The sequence below is a fragment of the Protopterus annectens genome, chromosome 8.part1 (assembly GCF_019279795.1).
Source record: "Protopterus annectens isolate FY-2018-M chromosome 8.part1, PAN1.0, whole genome shotgun sequence".
NCBI lineage: Eukaryota > Metazoa > Chordata > Ceratodontiformes > Protopteridae > Protopterus > Protopterus annectens.
Window position 1 is genome coordinate 466582725 of NC_056742.1, and position 25627 is coordinate 466608351.

Here is a 25627-nt window from a genome sequence, read left to right on the forward strand (position 1 = left end):
GAAATCCCAATCCCTCCGAGTTACACGTTCTATGGACCTAAACCTTGTCACCACAATAAAGAAGACATGCTGGAGGGATATATTCCTGTCCCAGAGATTTCCCATACTCTGGAACAGGCTACCCATCTATGTCAAGCAAAGTTCTTCATTAGCACTCTTCAAGAAAAATCTTGATGAGTGGATGGGAAATAGGAAATACACCCCGGGGATCACTTCTGTGTCTCTGCTCGACAGTGGCACGGGAAAATAACTTTCTTGGGTGGAGTAAGCCAGGGAACCTTGTTGGCTAGACTTATGTAGGCCCTTGGGCTGATAGCCTAGTACCTACCTATGAACCTAAGATGACAATATCACTGGCTGTTGTTTTTCAGTTTCTGTTTTCACATTGAGAGAGCACCAGCTTGCAATTATCTGCAAACTTAGTCAAGCATAAACCTTCAACATTTGTTTCCATTTCAGAGAAATAGATGACATAAAGGAGTAGGCCCAGTGCCCAGCCCTGTGGGACTCTACTAGTGACTGGACTCTTGATGGAGGTGGCCTCACTTATTTTGCCCTCCTGGATCCTATCAGTTGGCTATCTAGCAGGTGAGGGTTTATACCTAAATTAGTGAGCCTGTCTATAATGCCTGAGTGGGGTACTGTATTAAAAGTCTTGGCCAGATCGAAGTAAGCTGTGTGCACAGTCTTACCTTCATCCAATGCTTTGGTGACCCTCTCAAAAAAGTCTACCAGATTTAATATGCATGACCTTCATTTAACAAAGCCAAAGTGTAATTGCTCCAGTATTTGCAGGTTACATACAGTATGTCCTTATTTATTATATCCATGATGATTTTTTCAATGACTTTACATATGAGGATGGTAAGACTTATGGGCCTGTAGTTACCTAGATCAGTGGTTGGACCTCCTCGGTCCAAGGAAATGACTGTAGCCATCTTCCACTCCTTGGGTACAAAACTTGACTGAAAGCTCTAGTTGAAAACTGATTAAAGTGGGCCAGAGAGGTCATGTTTCAGGCTATTTATTAAACATCCCTGGATATTATCAGGGCCCATCAATGCAGTGTTTTTGGTCTTGGAAAGTGCATTGATGACCTGTTTCAAAGTAATGGTTGGGGGGATTGTGGTGTGATGTATTTCCTTTGGACTATTGGAGGGGGGAGTGGGGAGAGAAATTTGAGCTGAACCTGTCAGCCAAAAGCTTGGCAATGACCTCTGGTTCAGTGTGGGTGATGCCATTTACAATAAGTTCTTAACATTGTATTGTAGTTCCCCTGAAGTTTTAGACATAGCTGTAGAAAGCTTTGTGGTTGTCCTTTACTGAGAAGCTATTTTTTTCTTTAAATTTAATCTTTGAAGTATTAATTAGCCCTCTTAGCTGCATGTTTAGATTGGTCAGAGAGCTTTTAGTATGTATGGCTTTGTTCCTCTTACCCTTGGCCAAGATTTTTTTCTTTTGTTGTATAACTGATTGATTCTGTGATTCCATCAAGGTGGCTTGTGTTTTGAGTTTGCCTTATTCTTAATACAAGTGGGCGTAGCTCGCTCTATACAGCTATCAATATAGTTGTACACAGATTTTATAAATAGCTCAGTATATGCTCTGGTGTTTACTCGGTTTGGGGGTGCTTTGTAATTTAGCCAAGATGTGGCTTAGTAGACAGAGGTTAGACTTGAAATCATTCCTAAAGATTTTTAGTTTTGTTGGATCCCTGGATTTAATTTTTATTTTAAGTAATATTACCTTATGGTCAGATCTGATGAGCAAAGACATTACATTGGGTGAGGAACATCACCCCTCCCCCAAGTTTGTGAGTACAGTGTCAAGGATGTTTGCTCCCCTGGTAGGAGAATGAATCAACTTTTCCAGGATGTTGGTATTAACAAAGTTTAGGAATCACAGGGCTTGTGCATTAGAAGTGGTATAGGATTCCCTGTGTATAGAGGGTTAGATGAGATCCCCCATGAATATCACATTGGAATGAATGGTGAGAGACTTAGTACATTGAGATAGGTAGCACGAGTTTCCTGGGACATGAAGGGGACCTATAGGCTGCAAGGATATGGCACAAGTCCCTGTTTATGGTGAGCTGCACATGTGTGAGTTCCAGACGGTCATACACTTTAAGTAGTTGGGTGTGAGGTTGGTTTTAATATAGACTAAGACTCCTCCACCTTTATTTCCCTCCTGTGCAGTAGCTGGTCTAAGGGTGTGAAGGCATTATTACCTTGCATTGCAGGAGTACTTTCTGCAACTTTAAACCATACCTCTATTACTGCACAGATGTCTACGATGTCCAGGGAGAGTAAGGCTCGCGGGAAGTGTAGTTTCTTGTTAAGACATCTAGCAATCAGCAGTGCCACTACAAGATATTCCTTCATAGGTTCAGTTAAGTCAGTAGGTTTATCAGTTTGGCATTGCATAAAAAAGGCATTATGGGGGTGGAAAAGGTCTTTGCCAGTATCCAAAAGCCTAGATGTGATAAATCACATGTTTTATATATTTTTACTATTTTTAAGTGTTGGTGGCTTTTTTGGTGTAAAAAATGTGTTGAGGGTATGTCAAGTAGCTAAAGTGGTTTAACTGCTAATGTTTCCTTGGTTGTGAATACATTTATTTCTATTTATGTATTTATTTATCTATTTATTTGTATTTGTTTTCCAGGGTAGAGCAGACATCTCCATGTAATGTTTCACACTCAGCCCAGGAGCGATGTCTGGTCAAATGACTTGCTCAGAGTCACACTGTTAGAAATGGAGGCTGTGGGAAAATAATTAATTTAATCTACATTAATGCAGTTCCAGTTCACTTTTTTTTAACATATATAAGCTGAAACTTAAATATGGAGTAAGAGGTTAGCTTCTTAAGATTTGTCTTTAGTAAAAAAAAAAAAAATTAAAAATATATAATTGTACAGACTTCCACGGTAGTGCAGGGGTAGCAAGAGATTCTCCCGTTCAATTCCCGGCTGGAGTGCGGGGAGTGCCTTCTGTGTGGAGTCTGCATGTCCTCTCCGCGATTGGGTGGGCGTTCGAAAGACATGCGTAAATGGGCGTGCCTTCGTTGAAGGTTGAACGTTGAGCTGGCACCTCGGCGTTCGTGAAAATCTACTGCCAATCATTAGCGGACCGGAGTTCCACTGTGGCAACCCCTAACCAGGAAAAGCCGAAAGACAACAACATATAATTGTACGGAATTACTAAGTATTCAAAAGTAATCCAAGCAAGGCAGGCAGTCTGTTTCCAGTCGAAAATCCTTTATTAAGTACACAGACAAGCGCTCCAAGTAAAATAAAAATAGAGTAATAGTTTCCTCACAAGCTTTCTAAATATATATATATATATATATATACTATTTATCAGGCAAGGGAGTGGTTTATTGTGCTGTAAAACAAAGTGTTATTGGTACACGTTAAATTCACAACCCTACCCCCATCAGTGTGACATTCGAGCTGGTCCTGCCCTACTTAGTAGCTGTCATATTAATATACCCCTTATGTACTTTAAATAAAATTTATAACGATGTGGTACCTCTTATTTAACCAGATTATTAAGTAGATTATTATGTCTGTGATTTTATCCAAGACAATATACTACATGGCTGGAAATATATCAACCTTAGTTCATTTGGCAATCATACACTTTGCATGTAAAAAATCAGTTGTAAAAATAATATTCTATTTTCATAGCCTATTGTTAACAAAGATTGCTTTCATCCTTCTGGACTTCTTCAGGTCTGTGTAGAAGAACCCTAAAAACTATCTATAAAATATTATTATATAATTAGTTAGTATTGTTGTTACACATCGTTTTGAATAAAGTGGAAAAAAGAGAACCAGAAAAAGAAAAAAAAATAAGACAAAATGTATAATGATGGAAACAAAATATACTCTTAAATTACAACTGATTTAAAATGGTATTTAAAACCAACTGGTAGAATAAAATAAAATAAAATTAGTCATGTAAACAATGTGAGATTTTTCTAAGTTCCAGTATACTTTTAATTGAACAGTAGTAGTTTAGTCCAGGCTTCCTAAAATAGTTCAGCTTTAATTGCCACGAGTTCATGTTTCTCCAGAATATTCGGGATGTCTCCTTCAAGATCACCCATGTCTATGCGATCCAGGATCTGGAATTTAAAACTTGTGTGTCTTTTATGAAGAGAAAGGTGTTTGGCTAGTGCATTATTTTTACATCCAGAGCGGATTTCTGACAGATGACATGAAATCCTGTGCTTGAGTTTATTTACTGTCTTGCCCACATAGAATACATCACATTCATTGCACTGTGCCCTGTAAATTACTTTTGTAGTGTTACAGTCACCCCCTGCACTGGTCTTAATGATTTTCTTTAAATAAGGGCAATAAAAGCTATCACCTTGTTGTATAAATATACAACATGTACAATTAGTTTCACATCTTTTATTGTTTCTCTCATATGGTCTAGGTTTAAATTCAACAAAACGTTTAATGTTCCTGGCCCTCCTATAAACAAAGGATGGGGCTTCACCAAAGATGTTAATTAGAAAAGCGTCTCCTGTGACAATGTCCCAGTTTTCTTCACTAAGATTTTTGATACTGTGATAATCCAAAGTGTATGCCAGGATGCAGATATTTTTGCATTTGTTAATCTCTGTGGAATTTCTTAACATTCTCCTACTGGGGAGGTTGAGTGAAGGTGCTTCAGTCCTCTTCAGTTCTATAATGGGTTCCAGGGTGTTTCTTAACATATGACTGTCATAGCCTCTCACTAGAAAATCATTTTCTAAATTGTTCAGGTTTCTCAAAAATGGTTCCATCTCTGTGGCAAGTCTAGCTAATCTATAGCCCTGGGACTTCACTACATTATACTTGTTTTTTGTAGGATGTATACTTTTATTATGGAGTAAAAAGTTAACCTTTGTTGGTTTTCTGAATAGATCAGTAGTGATTCTGTTATCGTTGGTGTCCTTGGAAATCTGCATATCTAAGAAAGTGGTTAAAGTACAGCTATGGGAAGAGGTAAACTTCAGGAAGGTGGTTGTTTGATTGAGGTAAGTGATAAAATCTCTAAGCTGCAAGGTGTCACCTTCCCACACAATAAAAATGTCATCAATAAAACGTAAATAGCATGTGATATGCTGCATGTAGTCTGTGTTGTTTAACAAAAAGTCCTCCTCACACTTGCCCACGGCTATGTTAGCTATGCTGGGAGCCATGGCAGCCCCCATTGCTATTCCAGTTTTTTGTTTGTATTGTTTGCCATTGAAAGTAAAGAAATTGAAGTCTAGTACAAGATTAATGAGCTTGCTTAACTTTTGCAGTTGTGCCTGCTTGATTATGTTTCTCCTGTTATACAGTAATTGTGAGGGAGCACTGTGTACAAGGATTCCACATCAATAGTTAATAAAATACTGTCAGCTTCCACTGTAATTTTTTTTTATTTTCCTCAAAAAATCCATTGAATCTCTTATGTACGACTTATTCTTTCCTGCTAAAGGTTTCAGCAAGTAATCAAGGTAAATGGCTGTGGCTTCAGTAAGGGAACCTCCACTTGCTACCACCAGTCTATAAGGTGGGTCTTCTCTGTTCTTGTGTGGCTTTGGTATTCCAAAAAAGTAAGGTAAACGTGGGCATGGGATCCAAAAATAATTATAAAGATTTTCAATAATAAGTTTTTCTTCTCATAATGTGGTTCGATTAGTGTTCCATAAATCATATGCTCTTTTTATGTCATCCATGGTAAATAACTCATAAAATCTGTTATCCTCCATGTTCATAGGTTCATATGTTCATAGCTAGGTACTAGGCTATCGGCCCAAGAGCCTATGTAAGCCTAGCCAACAAGGTTCCGTGGCTTACGCCACCCAAGAAAGTTATTTTCCTGTGCCACTGTAGAGCAGAGACACAGAAGTGATCCCCGGGGTGTATTTCCTATTTCCCACTCACTCATCAAAATTTTTCTTGAAGAGTGCTAATGAAGAACTTTGCTTGACATAAATGGATAGCCTGTTCCAGAGAATGGGAAGTCTCTGGGACAGGAATCTATCCCTTCAGCATGTCCTGTTTATTGTGGTGACAAGGTTTAGGTCCCTAGAGTGTGTAGCTCGGAGGGATTGGGATTTCTTTAGGTGTAGCATGTCCAACAGCTCTGGGTTTGACATAGCTTTATATGTTAGGCAGAGATCACCTCAGAGTAGGTGATATTTTACAGAGTAAAGCTGGAGTTTTTTGAGACGGTCAGTGTAAGGCATTTGTTTGAGGGCAGTAATCCTCTTTGTGAGGTACTTCTGTGGCCTTTCCAACTGCTGCAGATGTCTTGTGAGGTACATTCCAAAAGGGGCGTTGTACTCTATAATGGGTCTAATGAGTGTCAAGTAGAGGGGAACAATGGCCTCTTTTTTCCTGGATGAAAACCCTTTTATGATGAGGTGTGCCATGTAGAAGGACTTCCTGACTACTGTGGCGATGTGACTATCAAAGGAGAGACTACTGTCCACCTGGGTCCCAAGGTATCTTATCACACATTCTGTGTTAAGTAGATTGCTGCCTATGTGGTAGTTCATGGGTACAGAGTTTTTACCAAAGGGGATGACACTACACTTTTTGGCATCGAGCTTGAGGCCATGGTTCTGACACCAGGCATCTGTCTCAGCAAGGCCCTTCTGTAGGATGTCCACATCATTTGGGGACTTGACTATGGCTCCTAGTTTGCAGTCATCTGTGAACTTCATTAGCCAGAGGCCTTCTGTGTTAGCCTGTTCTTCAGAGAAGTAGATACCAAACAGGAGAGGTCCCAGGACGGAACCCTGTGATACTCCACTTGTCACTGCATTGAGGTCAGATTTGGAGTCTGCAACTTTTACAGTGTGGATTCTGTCAGTGAGCCAGTTGGCAACCCATCTTGTGATGTAAGAATTTATACCTAGTTTAGTGAGTTCAGCTATAATTCCAGAATGAGGGATGATGTTGAAAGCCTTGGCGATGTCTAGATAGGCTGTGTGAACCACCTTACCCTCATGTACAGCTTTGGTGACTGCCTCAAAGAAGTCAATCAGGTTCAGGAGGCATAATCTGCTTTTCACAAACACAAACTGGGTGGGATCCAGAGTTTGGAGGTTACCAATGTCTTTGTTTATGAGTTCCATGATGATACGTTCAATGGCCTTGCAGACCAGGCTCGTCAGGCTAATAGGTTGATAGTTCCCGGGATCAGTGGTGGATCCCCTTTTGTGGAGTGGGATAACTGTTGCTGTGCGCCATTCAGTGGGCACAAAGCCCAATGCGAGGCTATTATTGAACATGGTGCTTAAGTGGGGAGCCAGTTCGTTCTGAAGTTCGTGTAAAACACAGCTTGGGATGTTGTCCAGTCCCATGGATGCTGTGTTTTTGGCTTTACAAAGTGCAGCTTTTACCTGCATAGTTGTTATTACAGGGACTCTGCATTCTTCCTGTATAGATATGGGCCCTTTAGGGGGTGGGGGGGGGGTAAAGTTAGCAATGAACCTATCTGCCAGGATGTTGGCAATATCAGTTGGTTCTGTAATTTTCATGCCATTGTGCTGTAACTCAGAGCAGATCTGGGTGTTGCCATCAAGATTCTTGACATAGCTATATAATGCTTTATGGTTGTCCTTAGAATTAGTGGTGATTTTGTTTTTGTAGCTAGCTTTGGAGGATCTTATAAAGGATCTCAGCTTCTTACTGAGGCTGACCAGGGAGCTCCTCCACTCATGGGATTCTACTCTCTTTTGCAACAGTTTCTTCCTTCTGTTGTATAGTTTGTTTATGGCAGGGGACTACCAGATTGGCTTCCTTTTTTTGGAGGATAGTGTCTTGGTTCTGTTTGGGATAGCACAATCCATGCACTCGTGTAAGTGCTTATAGAGTGCATTTGTGTAGGATTCAGCAGTTGTAACTGTATTGTCCATCTGCATGGGTGTCATGAAGTTCACCACTTCTGTCTTAAAAAGCATGAAGTTGGCTCTGGAGAATTTTTTTACTGTGGTTTCCTTAATGGGGGGTGGGGGCAGGATGTGGATATCAGGAGTGATTAGCTTATGGTCGGATCGGACCAATGAGGTGTTGACTTCAGGTGTGGAACACCAGTCACTCATGCTGTTAATGACTAGGTCTAGGACATTGTTGCCCCTGGTGGGGGTGTGGATAAGTTAGTCGAAGGTATTGGAGTTTATGAATTCCAGAAAGCATTGAGCTAAGGAGTTGGTACACGAGTAGTTTTCCCAGTTAATGGTGGGGGTAGTTGAAGTTGCCCATTATTAGGGTGTTTGGTTGAACACTAATATTTTCCAGTACATCAAGAAAAGAGGAGTGGGAATCCTGGGGCATGGTGGGGGACCTGTAGCAAGCTACAATTTGGATTGCAGTTTTGCCCAGAGTTAGTTGCACTTGGATAACCTCGGATGCATTATGCTGAGCAACTAGCCTGGAGGTGTGGATATCCTTAATGAATATGGACACACCTCTGCCTTTGGTGTTTCGGTCCAGGTTACATGGCCAAAAAGTGTGGTATGAGTTATAGCCTGGTAGTGCAGGGGTGCTCTCTGGAGCCTTGAACCAGGTCTCAGTCACTGCACAGATATCAATGTTCTCTATTTTAAGGAATGCCTCTAGTGAGTGCATTTTGAGATTTAGACTTCTCTATCTGTTGGTTGTAGCTAGTGGTATCAGTCAGAAGTATACTTCCTCCTTTGTCTGCCTTCATTACAAGCCTGGATTTGTCATTGCCTAGCTCAATACACGAAAAAGGCACTTTAAAAACTTGTAAGATGATAAAAAGCGAGTCGCAACCAGAACTTCACGCAACTATATTTAATAAAATAAAACCAACAAATATATAAATATTATTTCACTTAGCGCTTTCACCCGTTCGCATCACAGGTTTCATCAGAGTAAAGAAAATTTTACAGCAGCTACTTTAAATAGTTGATACAGTCCAATCACATCACTTAATTAGATTAATTAGTTCATTAACAGTTCATTGCAATTGAAAATAAAACGGCTTCCTAAAAAAAAACAGCTTCCTAAAAAATACTTTTTAAGTAGTATAAAGAGTGTTTACCAACAGGACTATAATTTGTTAAAAAGTTTCTCAGTATAAAACAATTATGCCAATAAATAAAATTATATCCAATAATAAAGCTGTATGCTTCAAATAATGTTTTGCTTCCAAAGTGTGACATAGTAAAAATTATGTGTAAAAATCAATCTACATTCCACATAATTCATATTATTAAAATAAAATTAAATTTAAAAAGGCCCTTTTTATATGTCAAACCTTATGTGTGTTTGTGTATGTGTTTAGCCAATATTTTATCATCCATATTTTGTAATTCTATATAAGATGTGTACATAAAGGCGTGTATATAAAAATTAATAAATAGTTTAAAAGTTAGATAAATATGTTAAATAAATATGTTAAATAAATAAATAAATTCAATGTTTTCATTTCATATTTATAATCAATAATATTCTTAATAAGTGTAATGTTAGACTAAATAATGTAAGATTTTAATTTTAAGTAACAGGCAATAGATGTATGATCGTTGATACCTGGTGGGTTACATGCATTTAACCTCAACTGCCACAGACATTCTTTTAGTTCTAATAGACTGTTAACATTCCCTTCGTTAATACAATTTAGAGGTATCCTGTCAATGACAAAAAATAAAAATTTCTTAAAATCTGCACATACAATACTGTGCATGTAAAGAGAATTAGTGATTCTTTTGTTTTTGATGTCTCTGTTATGTTCAGCAATTATTTCCCTAAGTTTCCTAATGGTTTTACCTATATAGTATGCCTGACAGGTTAAACAGGTGTCCAAATATACTACTAGTTTTGTATTACAATTTACATACCCAGGACATCTGACAGTCCAGTTGAAACCTTTAATAGTAGCGTAAGGTCCATCATTTATGTACCTACAACATCTACAAAACCCACATTTTCTCGTTTGAGAGTTTTTGTGTAGTGTTTCTTTTTCAAAATAGTCCTTCAAATTTTTTCCTCTACTAAAAACAATTGTAGGCTCATTACCTATACTGTTTAAAATCTCTGCTTGATTATTAAACAAATTTTTCCATGTCTCCTTTATACTTTCTGCCATTGCTTTAATACTATTAGTATAAGGTAGAACTAATGTACATGGATTTTTTAGGCCAGTTTTGTTATTTTCTAGTGTGTTCTGATCCATGCCATGTTGTAATATAGGCTTAAAATGAGTGTATCTTTTTTCTTTTATTTCCTTTCTTATTTGGTCAAGTAATTTGTTTGGGTAACCTCTGTCTACTAGCATGTCTGATAGAATGTCTATCTGTTGGAGAAATTCTGTATCCTCACTAATGATCCTTGAAAGCCTCACCATTTGTCCCTTAACTAAATTACGCTTTTGAAAATAGGGATGACAGATTTTAAAATGAAGGTAAGAGTTAGAAAATGTCTTTTTTCGATGGATATTCGATTCAATCTTGTTTGTTGTTTTTTTAAGTTTTATATCCAAATACTCACAACCTTCATTATTAATGTTGTACGTAAACTTTAAAAATGTTGTGGTACTCTCTAAATACATAACAAATTCTTCCATTTCCTCTAGTGTGCCTTTCCAAAACAGTAAAATGTCATCCAAAAATCTTAAGTATAAATCCACTTTTGACCAAAAACTACTAGTAAAAACCTTCTCTTTTTCCCACATGGCCAAAACTAGATTTGCGTAGACAGGGGCACATCTTGCACCCATTGCTACTCCCGAGCTTTGTTTGTAATGTTCCTCAGCAAACTGAAAAAAGTTGTTTTCAAGGACCATCTCCATAAGTTCTACCAATAGTCTCCGTTTTTCTATACTATAATTTCCGTAATTTTCTAAACTAGCCTCAAACAATTGCAGTCCTTCTTCAAGGGGTATTACGGAAAATAAATTAACAATGTCTATTGTAACCATAAGAGTGTTTTCCATGTCTGTCTTATCATATTCTTTTAAGTTTTCTAGACAGTTCCAAGAATCCTTCAGTATGTGTTTAATGTTTTTCACTACTTCACTACAATTAACGTCAATATAACATGCTATTGCTTCAGTTTTGGATTGTTTTGCTGACACTATAGGCCTGAATGGTGGGTTTGAAACATTTTTGTGTATCTTGGGTATCCCAAACAAAGATGGAGTAATAGGATACTCCACTAATAAATAGTCATACTCTTCTTTTGTAATACTACCTTCAATAAGCAAGTCATATAGTAACCAGTCAATCTTTGTGTAAGCTTTTAGCATATCATATCTTGAGACTGCTGTGTATGTTGTGTCATCACTTAGCATGTGAATCATTTTATGTTGGTAGTCAAGAGTCTTCATAATCACCACCCCTCCCCCCTTATCTGGTTTCATAATTCTTAAATCATTGGACATACTTAGTTCCCTAAGACAGTGTCTTTCTGCTAATGTCAAGTTGTCCTCTGTTAGGTATGTTTCCTTCCATACTTTTCTTAGTTGAATTTCACATAACATTTCAAACAGGTGTATAACAGGGTTACTGGGTGGTATAAAAGTACTTGACCTTTTAAGTGTAAGATTTCTAGTTTCTGTTGTCAGGTGAGTGTCAGCCCTGTTTTTAAAAAACATTTTTAAATTCAATAATCTAACATAAGTTTTTAAATTTAACAAAATGTTTCCAATATCTACCTTAAAATTAGGAATAAATTTAAAACCTTTTTTAAAAAGTAATATATCATTTTCATTTAAATGTTTTTCTGTATAATTATATACAGAAAAACCACCTTCTGTAATAATGTCACACTTTAAAACATCATCATTCTGTGGTGTGAAAACATTTTCAATAACATTCAAACTCTCAAAATAAGTAAAATCAATTTCACACATATCTGTGCATGTGTGGACGTTTTTAATCAGTGAATCCTGTACTCCTTCTTTAAATTCATGCAGTTCATCAACATTTGTTTTTTCAACACAGCTTGTGGCCTCTTTTGTCCTGTCCTGAGCCTGCAGAACCTGTTTATTATTATTACTATTATTATTGTTCAATACTCCTGTCGTGTTTGCCTGAATCTGTTCCTGTAATTTTGCTGAACATATACTTCCTGCCCTCGGTAACGCTCCTTCAAGCATTCGGATCTCCGGAGGGTAGGCTCTTCTAAAAAATGCTCATCTTCTAAAATGGCCTGCTCATCCTGAACCCCTGAGTTTCTTCGAGGTTCTGTTCTAAACACCCTGTTATTGTTGTTTTGTGTCACATTAGTGTTACCATTATGGTTTACATTGTGATTTACATTGTAGCTGTTACTTCCTGTTGTCCTAAAAAGGAGTTTATAATCCTTAAAATGCCAATATGCTTTATTACCTACGTAATCAGTTGTGTCCCTTTGTAATTTTTCGTTTTTATTTTCTAAACCTTTACTAACAAATCTGTTGATTTCCAACAATGTGCTGTCAAATTTACCTTTGTTGTATTCAAATAATAGGTCATTTCTAATACTGTTATCTAATTTAATTAATTCACCATTCAATTTGGCTATTTTAACATTATTATTTTTGATAATCAGTTTCATCATTTGTTTACCCGTGTTACACATCTTATATAGAATTACAAAATATGGATGATAGAATATTGGCTAAACACATACACAAACACACATAAGGTTTGACATATAAAAAGGGCCTTTTTAAATTTAATTTTATTTTAATAATATGAATTATGTGGAATGTAGATTGATTTTTACACATAATTTTTACTATGTCACACTTTGGAAGCAAAACATTATTTGAAGGATACAGCTTTATTATTGGATATAATTTTATTTACTGGCATAATTGTTTTATACTGAGAAACGTTTTAACAAATTATAAAGCATATTGCCATTTTAAGGATTATAAACTCCTTACGCTTGAAGGAGCGTTACCGAGGGCAGGAAGTATATGTTCAGCAAAATTACAGGAACAGATTCAGGCAAACACGACAGGAGTATTGAACAATAATAATAGTAATAATAATAAACAGGCTCTGCAGGCTCAGGACAGGACAAAAGAGGCCACAAGCTGTGTTGAAAAAACAAATGTTGATGAATTGCATGAATTTAAAGAAGGAGTACAGGATTCACTGATTAAAAACGTCCACACATTCACAGATATGTGTGAAATTGATTTTACTTATTTTGAGAGTTTGAATGTTATTGAAAATGTTTTCACACCACAGAATGATGATGTTTTAAAGTGTCACATTATTGCAGAAGGTGGTTTTTCTGTATATAATTATACAGAAAAACATTTAAATGAAAATGATATATTACTTTTTAAAAAAAGGTTTTAAATTTATTCCTAATTTTAAGGTAGATATTGGAAACATTTTGTTAAATTTAAAAACTTATGTTAGATTATTGAATTTAAAAATGTTTTTTAAAAACAGGGCTGACACTCACCTGACAACAGAAACTAGAAATCTTACACTTAAAAGGTCAAGTACTTTTATACCACCCAGTAACCCTGTTATACACCTGTTTGAAATGTTATGTGAAATTCAACTAAGAAAAGTATGGAAGGAAACATACCTAACAGAGGACAACTTGACATTAGCAGAAAGACACTGTCTTAGGGAACTAAGTATGTCCAATGATTTAAGAATTATGAAACCAGATAAGGGGGGAGGGGTGGTGATTATGAAGACTCTTGACTACCAGCATAAAATGATTCACATGCTAAGTGATGACACAACATACACAGCAGTCTCAAGATATGATATGCTAAAAGCTTACACAAAGATTGACTGGTTACTATATGACTTGCTTATTGAAGGTAGTATTACAAAAGAAGAGTATGACTATTTATTAGTGGAGTATCCTATTACTCCATCTTTGTTTGGGATACCCAAGATACACAAAAATGTTTCAAACCCACCATTCAGGCCTATAGTGTCAGCAAAACAATCCAAAACTGAAGCAATAGAACGTTATATTGACGTTAATTGTAGTGAAGTAGTGAAAAACATTAAACACATACTGAAGGATTCTTGGAACTGCCTAGAAAACTTAAAAGAATATGATAAGACAGACATGGAAAACACTCTTATGGTTACAATAGACATTGTTAATGTATTTTCCGTAATACCCCTTGAAGAAGGACTGCAATTGTTTGAGGCTAGTTTAGAAAATTACGGAAATTATAGTATAGAAAAACGGAGACTATTGGTAGAACTTATGGAGATGGTCCTTGAAAACAACTTTTTTCAGTTTGCTGAGGAACATTACAAACAAAGCTCGGGAGTAGCAATGGGTGCAAGATGTGCCCCTGTCTACGCAAATCTAGTTTTGGCCATGTGGGAAAAAGAGAAGGTTTTTACTAGTAGTTTTTGGTCAAAAGTGGATTTATACTTGAGATTTTTGGATGACATTTTACTGTTTTGGAAAGGCACACTAGAGGAAATGGAAGAATTTGTTATGTATTTAGAGAGTACCACAACATTTTTAAAGTTTACGTACAACATTAATAATGAAGGTTGTGAGTATTTGGATATAAAACTTAAAAAAACAACAAACAAGATTGAATCGAATATCCATCGAAAAAAAACATTTTCTCTTACCTTCATTTTAAAAGCTGTCATCCCTATTTTCAAAAGTGTAATTTAGTTAAGGGACAAATGGTGAGGCTTTCAAGGATCATTAGTGAGGATACAGAATTTCTCCAACAGATAGACATTCTATCAGACATGCTAGTAGACAGAGGTTACCCAAACAAATTATTTGACCAAATAAGAAAGGAAATAAAAGAAAAAAGATACACTCATTTTAAGCCTATATTACAACATGGCATGGATCAGAACACACTAGAAAATAACAAAACTGGCCTAAAAAATCCATGTACATTAGTTCTACCTTATACTAATAGTATTAAAGCAATGGCAGAAAGTATAAAAGATACATGGAAAAATTTGTTTAATAATCAAGCAGAGATTTTAAACAGTATAGGTAATGAGCCTACAATTGTTTTTAGTAGAGGAAAAATTTTGAAGGACTATTTTGAAAAAGAAACACTACACAAAAACTCTCAAATGAGAAAATGTGGGTTTTGTAGATGTTGTAGGTACATAAATGATGGACCTTACGCTACTATTAAAGGTTTCAACCGGACTGTCAGATGTCCTGGGTATGTAAATTGTAATACAAAACTAGTAGTATATTTGGCCACCTGTTTAACCTGTCAGGCATACTATATAGGTAAAACCATTAGGAAACTTAGGGAAATAATTGCTGAACATAACAGAGACATCAAAAACAAAAGAATCACTAATTCTATTTACATGCACAGTATTGTATGTGCAGATTTTAAGAAATTTTTATTTTTTGTCATTGACAGGATACCTCAAAATTGTATTAACGAAGGGGATGTTAACAGTCTATTAGAACTAAAAGAATGTCTGTGGCAGCTGAGGTTAAATGCATGTAACCCACCAGGTATCAATGATCATACATCTATTGCCTGTTACTTAAAATTAAAATCTTACATTATTTAGTCTAACATTACACTTATTAAGAATATTATTGATTATAAATATGAAATGAAAACATTGAATTTATTTATTTATTTAACATATTTATTTAACATATTTATCTAACTTTTAAACTATTTATTCATTTTTATATACACGCCTTTATGTACACATCTTATATAGAATTACAAAATATGGATGATAAAATATTGGCTAAACACATACACAAACACACATAAGGTTTGACATATAAAAAGGGCCTTTTTAAATTTAATTTTATTTTAATAATATGAATTATGTGGAATGTAGATTGATTTTTACACATAATTTTTACTATGTCACACTTTGGAAGCAAAACATTATTTGAAGGATACAGCTTTATTATTGGATATAATTTTATTTATTGGCATAATTGTTTTATACTGAGACACTTTTTAACAAATTATAGTCCTGTTGGTAAACACTCTTTATACTACTTAAAAAGTATTTTTTACGAAGCTGTTTGTTTTTAGGAAGCCGTTTTATTTTCAATTGCAATGAACTGTTAATGAACTAATTAATCTAATTAAGTGATGTGATTGGACTGTATCAACTATTTAAAGTAGCTGCTGTAAAATTTTCTTTACTCTGATGAAACCCGTGATGCGAACGGGTGAAAGCGCTAAGTGAAATAATATTTACTTGTTTGTTGGTTTTATTTTATTAAATATAGTTGCGTGAAGTTCTGGTTGCGACTCGCTTTTTATCATCTTACATTGCCTAGCTCAATCATTGCTTTTCTTTCTCCCTGTGTTAAGTTATAAAGTTTTTTTCTTAGGAGGTTTTTTAAGGAGTTTCCTGATATCCATCTCACATTTCACTTCGAAAGCAGCTAATGTTTGATGTAGTGGTGGACAATAGCTGCTAGACCTTTTAATAGTTTCATCAATAGGCTTATTTTCAATGTCATTACTTTTGCCATGAAACTGTACCCTTAAGTTGAGCTTCCTCACAAACATTTTAAGGTCTATCAGTACCTGAGCAACCTCACTCCTGCAGCTTGGTACAAAAGTAAGCCCTTTGTTCAGCACACTTTTTTCATCTTCAGTTAGTGCTTTAACAGAGTGGTTCCAGATACACGGAGCACCTGTTAATGTGGTACCTCTTATTGTTGTTATTGTACCGGTTATTGTGGCTGGTTCCTCTGTCTGAGCCTGGGACCTGGGTTATCATTGGGGTTCCAGTTGGGATTGCCCAGCTATTGTATTTCCCTCATGCCTGTCCACTGTTTGGTTCTCCTGTCTCCCTGGGGGTTCTTGGCTAAAGTCTGAGATCTCTGGAATTCCTCCTCTGCTTTCTGGAATCTCAGTGGGTTGTAGTAGTATTCCTCACTGTGGCTGTGGTAGGGGGGAACCTGGTAAGAGGGACAAGCTCTGGGGCTCTGGTGGTGGTGGTCGTCATTCTTGTTCTGGTACTGGTGCTGGCTTTGGTATTGGTTTGGTGGCTGATGTTTGTGCTGTCGATATTGGTCTTCCTGAAGAAACTGGTCTCTGTGAAGGTGCTACTTTCAATGGTAAACACTACAAACAAAAAACTGGTATAGCAATGGGGGCTGCCATGGCTCCCAGCATAGCTAACATAGCCCTGTGCAAGTGGGAGGAGGACTTTGTGTTAAACAACACAGACTACATGCAGCATATCACATGCTACTTACATTTTATTGATGACATCTTTATTGTGTGGGAAGGTGACACCTTGCAGCTTGGAGATTTTATCACTTACCTCAGTCAAACAACCCCCTTCCTGAAGGTTACCTCTTCCCATAGCTATACTTCAACCACTTTCTTAGATATGCAGATTTCTAAGGCACTAACAATAACAGAATCACCACTGATCTATTCAGAAAACCAACAAGGGTTAACTTTTTACTCCACAGTAAAAGTCTACATCCTACAAAAAACAAGTATAATGTAGTGAAGTCCCAGGGCTATAGATTAGCTAAAATTACCACAGAGATGGAACCATCTTTGAGAAACCTGAACAACTTAGGGAATGATTTTCTAGTGAGAGGCTATGAAAGTCAGATGTTAAAAAACATCCTGGAACCCATTATAGAACTGAAAAGGACTGAAGCCCCTTCACTCAACCTTCCCAGTAGGAGAACGTTAAGAAATTCCACAGAGAATAACAAATTCAAAAATAGGTGCATCCTGACATACACTTTGGATTATCACAGTATCAAAAATGTCCACTTATGCACCTTCACAGAGACCAGTCCGCTCAACTTATCCAAGCTCATAAACTTATACATAAACCATCTCTATGCCCCTCCCTTGCAAACACCCTCACAATGCACAACTCAAATAGACTTCTCAGATCTAATTCTCAAAACCATATTAAATTGCACAAACCTACACATCCAGCTGGTAATCACCTGATGTTCTTCTCTTTTGCTCGCCTCTGGAACTCTCTCCCAACTCCCATTCGTACCACTAACAGCCTTTCCTTGTTTAAAACCTCACTGCACGCATATCTTACCTCACAATGGATATGCTCATGCTCTCACCCCACCTAACCCCTGATTATACTTCATCCAATATTTACACACTCATTGGCCCCTAAAACTGTCTCATAGGAACTCTCGTTCCTTAGTGATCCATTTTTTGGATCTATTACAGACCTCCAAACAAAACTCCACTGATTGGCCAAAAAAAAGAAAAAAATATTTGTGTGTTTGATCTGCTATACTACCAATCTATTAGTTATCAGAATTGTGTACTACAATGTTGTAAAAATGCAAAAATATAAAAATATAAAAATGTATTGCTTGTTAGAATTTGTGTACTAGAAGAATTTTGTACCAGTATCTTTACTGCTCTATCTACTATGTATTTGTACTTTTTCTGGAGCTTTTCTCCCTAGGACTCCATTGAAAATGGGCTCATGTGGCCCAATGGACTATTCTGGAAAACAAACTGCAAATAATAAATAATAATAATAAATGTTATTGAAGAAAACTGGGACATTGTCACAGCAAACCCTTTTCTGATTAACATCTTAGGTGAAGCCCCATCCTTTGTTTATAGGAAGGCCAGGAACATTAGATGTTTTTTGTTGAATTTAAACCTAGACCATATGAGAAAAACACTAAAAATGTGAAACTAATTGTACCTTTTGCATATTTATACAGCAAGGTGATAGTTTTTATTGCCCTTATTTAAAGAAAATCATTAAGACCAGTGCAGGGGGTGACTGTAACAGTAATTTACAGGGCACAGTGCAATGAATGTGATGCATTCTATGTTGGCAAGACTGTAAATAAACTCGAGTAGAATTTCATGTTATCTGTCAGAAATCCGCTCTGGATGTAAAAATAATGCAGTAGCCAAACACCTTTCTCTTCATAAAAGACACACAGGTTTTAAGTTCCTGATCCTGGATCGCGTAGACATGGGTGATCTTGAAGGAGACATCCCGAATATTCTGGAGAAACATGAACTCATGTGGCAATTAAAGCTGAACTCTTTTAGGAAGCCTGGACTAAACTATTACTGTTCAATTAAAAGTATACTGGAACTTAAAAAATTGCCACATTGTTTACATGACTAATTTTATTTTATTTTATTTTATTCTACCAGTTGGTTTTAAATAACATTTTAAATCAGTTGTAATTTAAGTGTATATTTTGTTTCCATCATCATACATTTTTTTTCTTATTATTTTTTCTTTATCTGGTTCTCTTTTTCCTACTTTATTCAAAACGATGTGTAATAACAATGCTAACTAATTATACAATAATATTTTATAGATAGTTTTTAGGGTTCTTGTACACAGACCTGAAGAAGTCGAGAAGGACGAAAGGGATCTTTGTTAACAATAGGCTATGAAAATAGAATATTATTTTTACAACTGATTTTTTACATTCAAAGTGTATATGTATATATTTATATATATTTTTTTGATTGCCAAGTGGGCTTAGGTTGATATATTTGCAGCCTTGTAGTATGTTGTCTTGGATAAAATCACAGTCTTAACAATCTACTTAATAATCTGGTTAAATAAAAGGTACCACATCATTATAAATTTTATTTAAAGTACATAAGGGTTATATTATTATGACAGCTACTAAGTAGGGTAGGACCAGCTCGAATGTCACACTGACAGGGGAGAGGATGTGAATTTATCATGTGTACCAATAACACTTTGTTTTACAGCACAATAAACCACTCCCTTGCCTGATAAAAAGTATGTGTGTGTATATATATATATATATATATATATATATATATATATATATATAGAAAGCTTGTGAGGAAACTATTACTCTATTTTTATTTTACTTGGATCGCTTGTCTGTGTACTTAATAAAGGATTTTCAACTGGAAACAGACTGCCTGCCTTGCTTGGATTACTTTCAAATACTTATTAATTCTGTATAATTATACATTTATTTATTTATTTATTTATTTTTACTTAAGACAAGTTTAAGTTCGCTACTTCTACTACTATTGTCTGATCTGATTAATATACAGTGATTAACTTGAGCTATATGGACTGAAAATCTTCCACACAGAGAGGTTTCTTACACTGTTTTGTTTTTGGACCCACTATTCTTGTTTAGTGGGTTGTTTTAAGACTTTGGGGATACCACAGAGATTACTTGTTCTTCTTAAGATTTGCAGACAATAATTCCCATAGTTTAGATCCAAGAGAAGAAAGGCTGTGCTCAGTACAGTGAAGATTCAAAGTCATTGGGTGACAGTGTAATATATTGTGCAGGTATAATTTATACTCAAGACTCACACATTCTTATGTATTACCCTGGATCCACTCCTGTTCATTTAGCACATATGGCAATGAGCACCCTTTACCACTAGTTGTTTCCATAGCAGATATGGCCTTTATGAGGCTGGGTTGCTAGCCATAGGCCCTACCCTCCTCAGAGGGTGCACCACACACTCACACATACACACTCACACCTAGGGCCAATTTAAAGTGTCCACTCTACCTACTGCATGTCTTTGGCATGTGTGAGGAAACCGGAGCACCCAGAGGAAACCCACATAAATGCAGGGAGGACATGCAGACTCCACACAGAAGGCACCCAAGCCGAGAATTGAACTGGAGAACCTCTTGCTGTGAGGTGACACCACTAACCGCTACACCACTGTGCCATCCTCTTATGTATCATGCCTGCGTGATATTTTACACTGTTTCCTGTATGACTACTCTACATGTGTAAAACATTGGCTTGCATGGAACTACTGCTTAGCAAAAATCTGTACATTACTGCTTGACAGTGGTGTAATTTAAGAGATAGATGTTTACATTCTGTGAAGGACAATGAAATGTGTGTACACGATTATACAATTTGTCCGTGTGTATGTGGGGGAGTGGGCAGGGAGATGTTGCTGTTACAGAGCTATGAAAGAGAACAATAAGCATTCATACTTGACTATACACTCTATTACAGTAAGGAGCAGTTTACTTCACAGAATTACAAAGCATATTAAAAGTCTGAAGTAACCTTTGTTGCAAGACAGGTTTATAGGCATAGAAATTCATATAGACAAATACATTTACATTACATTTCACTACTTAAACACTATCTAATTTTTATGGACTTCTAAAAGCACATATTGAGTCATACAAAAAATGCCTCTAAAATAAGAAAAAAATAAAAATGAATCTTAATTAGCAAGGTATACTTCTTGTTTATAAAACTATTTATTTTAAAACTCACCAAGATATGCTGCCCACACAGTTTCCTTAAATACTTACCATTTCACTTTCATATTGGTTCATAGTAGTTTCAGTCTGTGATCTCAGGGCCACTCACATATAGACATGAAAGTGTCCAAAAATAGTAGATACTGCAAAGCCCATTTCATCGAGTTCAGACTCCATTTCTAAATTTAACCCTTGTATTTCTGCACACATTAAAATAAACAAATAAATAAAAAGTAATAATAATAATAATAATAGTAATAATAAAGTATTGCCTTGCAAAACTACTTACTGTGCCAGATGGTCCTTAACATCACAAGGCCTTACAAAGATCGTTGCACTGATATACACATACATGTTACCGCTATCATTTTAAAAATAAAACAAGAATAAAATGATTAGAAAAATAAAAAGTAGTGAAACATGCTTCTAATTTCAGAAGAAAGTAAAATACTTCAAACAGAAAACATTTGCCTGCTGCTGTTTAATGCTGCCTAATTTGGTACTGAATACAGGTATAGTGAAAACCAATGTTGTCTATCTTTCTGCACCCTGGGAATGGATGAATTTACTAATGGGTTTTAGTACAATCATGAAGAATTTGGTCACTAGCTGCATTGCAAAATGTTAACAAGCTACAACACAAAAACATTAACAGCTGTCATATAAATGAACCTATGACAGTACACACAGCAAACAAAACTGTACACAGTCAACATTTTCTTGCTTAAGGTGAAATAATTGGAAGGGAAAAAGCATATTTTTGTGTAATTTTATCCAATATCTTTAATCTCATGTTTGCACAGATAAGAGAAACTTCAAACACTTGATGGGAGGATTTTTTTTTTTCTGATGGATAACATCTTTAACAGTGGTATAGCATAATCTTTTTGTACGATTCTCCATCCTAGCCTTAAGTGGATTTTTATCTGTTACCATTTTTAGGGTTTAGTCTCAAATATCGGTATTAAGTTATTCAGTCTGTATGGTCTGTATGAACTGCTGTGGTAGGGTGAATTACTTGTAGACGAGATTTTACCCAAATTAACCTCTTTCTGTTTTGTACTACATATTGCTGTTACTACCTGAGTGTTCTGTCCATTCTTCCAACATTCCCCTTCCTTGTGCCCGCTCCCCACATTAACTCTTTCTTTCTTCTTTAGAATGGAGCTCCTGTCCCATTACTTGTTCCAGCTCTTACTATTGGCCCACTTTGCAGTAACCCCACGGTGCCTTTTCTTACAACTTCTTTCCCAGCATTCTTCTCTGTTTTTTTTTTCTTGGTGTTATCCTTAATTTGTACCCCTTTCGTTCGTTCTTTCATTTTGCCTTCTGCTACCTGACTATTACCCCCCACCAGTTTCTTCTCTTTCCTTTACTATATCATTATTGTTAACCCCAGCAATTCCTGACTCTTAGAAATAATATGTATACCTCTTTCATCAAACCGCTACCCAGACTATTAATTTGAGCTCTAGGTGCTAACTATATTTAGCACATAATTTGCTATTTTTCTGCTGTCTGAAACACAGACTTTTTCTGTCATGTAGTTTCTTGAGTTATGTTTGCTTTATTGCAACTCATTTATTTATCAGTTGTTAACCACATGTGTTCTGGGCCCTGTACCTTCTCTTACGATTATAGGGGATTAATAGGCTATCAACCCTTGTGGGCCTTTTTAAGCCTTGCCATGCTTTCCAAAAAAAAAATATATATATATATATATATATATATATATATATATATATATATATATATATATATATATATATATATATATATATATATATATATATATATATATATATATATATATATGTATATATTCAAAAAATATATATATATATATAAGTCCCCTACCAAATCTCAAAATTTCAAAACATCGAACCTCTAATTACTAAAATCCAAAGGATCGAAGGTTTGAAATGTTGAAACTTGTCAATGGAGATCGCCATACATTACGGAATGGGAACTTTTCTATTCTCTTCACTGTAGTACAATCTTGCATTGTTATATTTAAGTGGTAGGGGGTATGGGGGGTGCAGGGGGGCTTGGCCTCCTATAAAAACATGACATAAGAAGTTTTAACATTTTAGATATTTTTTTTCTTTTCAAAATTTCAAAACTTCGATCCTCTTGGCTTTGGTAATCAGAGGTTCGAGGTTTTGAAATTTTGAGATTTCATAGGGGACCCATACACACACACACACACACACACACACACACACACATATATATATATATATATATATATAATCTCAATACATAGACAGATAGACATCTCAAACATGAGTGGTCAATGTGCCTCTGTCTAATGGCAACATAAGTGCCAGACCAGGAGTAAGTTCATGATTCCCCATCCACTGATCCGAGTTGTACATGAAGAGGTGCAGGGAAGAACTCCACAGATGGGGCAGTCGCTGAGATACCTACCTGTCCCTCCAGCATGTCTTATTAATATTGCAGATAAGGTTTAGGTCCCCATTTTCTGGATGTGCAACATGTCTGTTAAGGCTGGATTAGAGGATGCTTTGTAGGTCAAACACAGACTGCCTCTCAGCAACCTATAGGAGACTGAATATAAGGATAAGGCACTGAGGTGGTCAGCACAGATCATGTTGCCTACACCATGTATTCTTTTTGAGAGGAACCTCTGTAGATGATCCAGTTTTTCTTATGCCTGGTCAGGTACATGCCGAAGGGGACATTGTACTTAATGATTGGTCTTATGAGGGCAGCGTACAACAAAATGGTCTTTGGACCTGGATGCCATAACTTTGTTTATAAGTTGTGCATTATAAAAACACTTCCTTACTATATAAGATACATAATAATCAAATATCAAGTCACTATCTACATGCATTCCCAAATCCATGACCATTGGGTCTATTCTTAGGGGTGTAATATCAATGTGGAAATTTCTGGAGGTGGCCGTCTTTCCAAAATAAACTATTATGGACTTCTTGACACTGAGTTTTAAACCTGGATTCTGAAACAAATTATTAGTCAGTGTCAGGCCTTCTTGGAGAGTATTTGTGTCTTGGGGGATTAAACAACTGCACTTAGTTTGCAATTGTCTGCAAATTTGGTCAGCCAGAGACCTTTGACATTATCTTTAACTTTAGAGAAATATATGTCAGAATGGAGTGAACCCAGCAGTGAGTCCTGAAGGACTCCACTTGTGATCAGCCTTTTTGTAGAGGTAGTCTCCCCTATCCTGACTTCCTGGGTCTATCTGTGAGCCAACTGACTATTCAGAGGGTTATAACTAATTTATTGAGCTTGTCTACAATGCCTGAATGAGGTATTTTGTCAAATGCTTGGCCAGGTCAAGGCAGGCAGTATGCAACATTTTGCCATAGTCCATTGCTTTGATGACCTTTTTGAAGAAGTCCACCAGATTAAGTAGGTATGACCTGCCCTTAACTAAAAAAAAATGCATCGGATCTGGTGTCTGAAGGTTTCATTTGTAGTCATTTATATTTGTTCTTTTCATGGATTTACATATGAGGCTAGTCAGCCTTAAGGGTCGATAGTTTCCAGGGTCCATGGATGACCCAATATTGTGCAGAGGGATAACATTTACACCCTCCATTCATTTAGCACAAAGCCTGTTTGGAGGCTATGGTTGAATAGTGATTCTAGTGGGCCCATTAGGTCATGCTTCATGGTATTAAAAAGGCACTGATGCAGTGTTTTTGGCCCTGAAGAGTGGTTTGACATTGATGCAGTGTTTCTGACACTGGAGAACACTTTGAGGACCTGTTCTCTAGTGAGAGTTGGGAGAGTAATCATTGGAGGTATTAGTGAAGTAGTGTCTGGGAGTGAGAGTGGGGCAAAACTGGAGCAGAATATATTGGCAAGTAGATTTGCTATATCTTCCAGCTCAGTATAAATGGCTCCATATACTATTAGTTTGGCACTCTGCTGCTTATTGGCTTTGAGGTCGTAAACGTAGCAGAATGCCTTATGATTGTTCTTAGCCTGGAGGTTACTTTTACTTCAAACTTAGCTTTGTCAGACTTTACTAGCCCCCTGAGTTGCTTATTTAGTTTGGTCATGCAGTTCTTACCTTGCTGGATATTGTACTTCCTATTTTTTTACAAGATTGTCTTCCTTCTTTTATACAACCTATTAATACTGGGATTCCACCAGGGTGGCTTGTTTTTTGAGTTTGTCCTGTGCTAACTTTGGGTATGCACTACTGCCTCTCTGCAGTTGTATACATTATTTTAAAAGGATTTTGTGAACAGCTCTGCATAGGCAGAATTTCCTGGGTTGGGGGGAGGCTTTACATTTTACCAGGGTGTCACTTAAAATAGGAAATTTGCCTTGGAATAATTCTTAAAAATTCCAGGGTTAGCTGATGCTACAGGCTTTAATTTTATTTTGAAGGAGATAACATTATGGTCCAACTTGGCCAGTGATGACA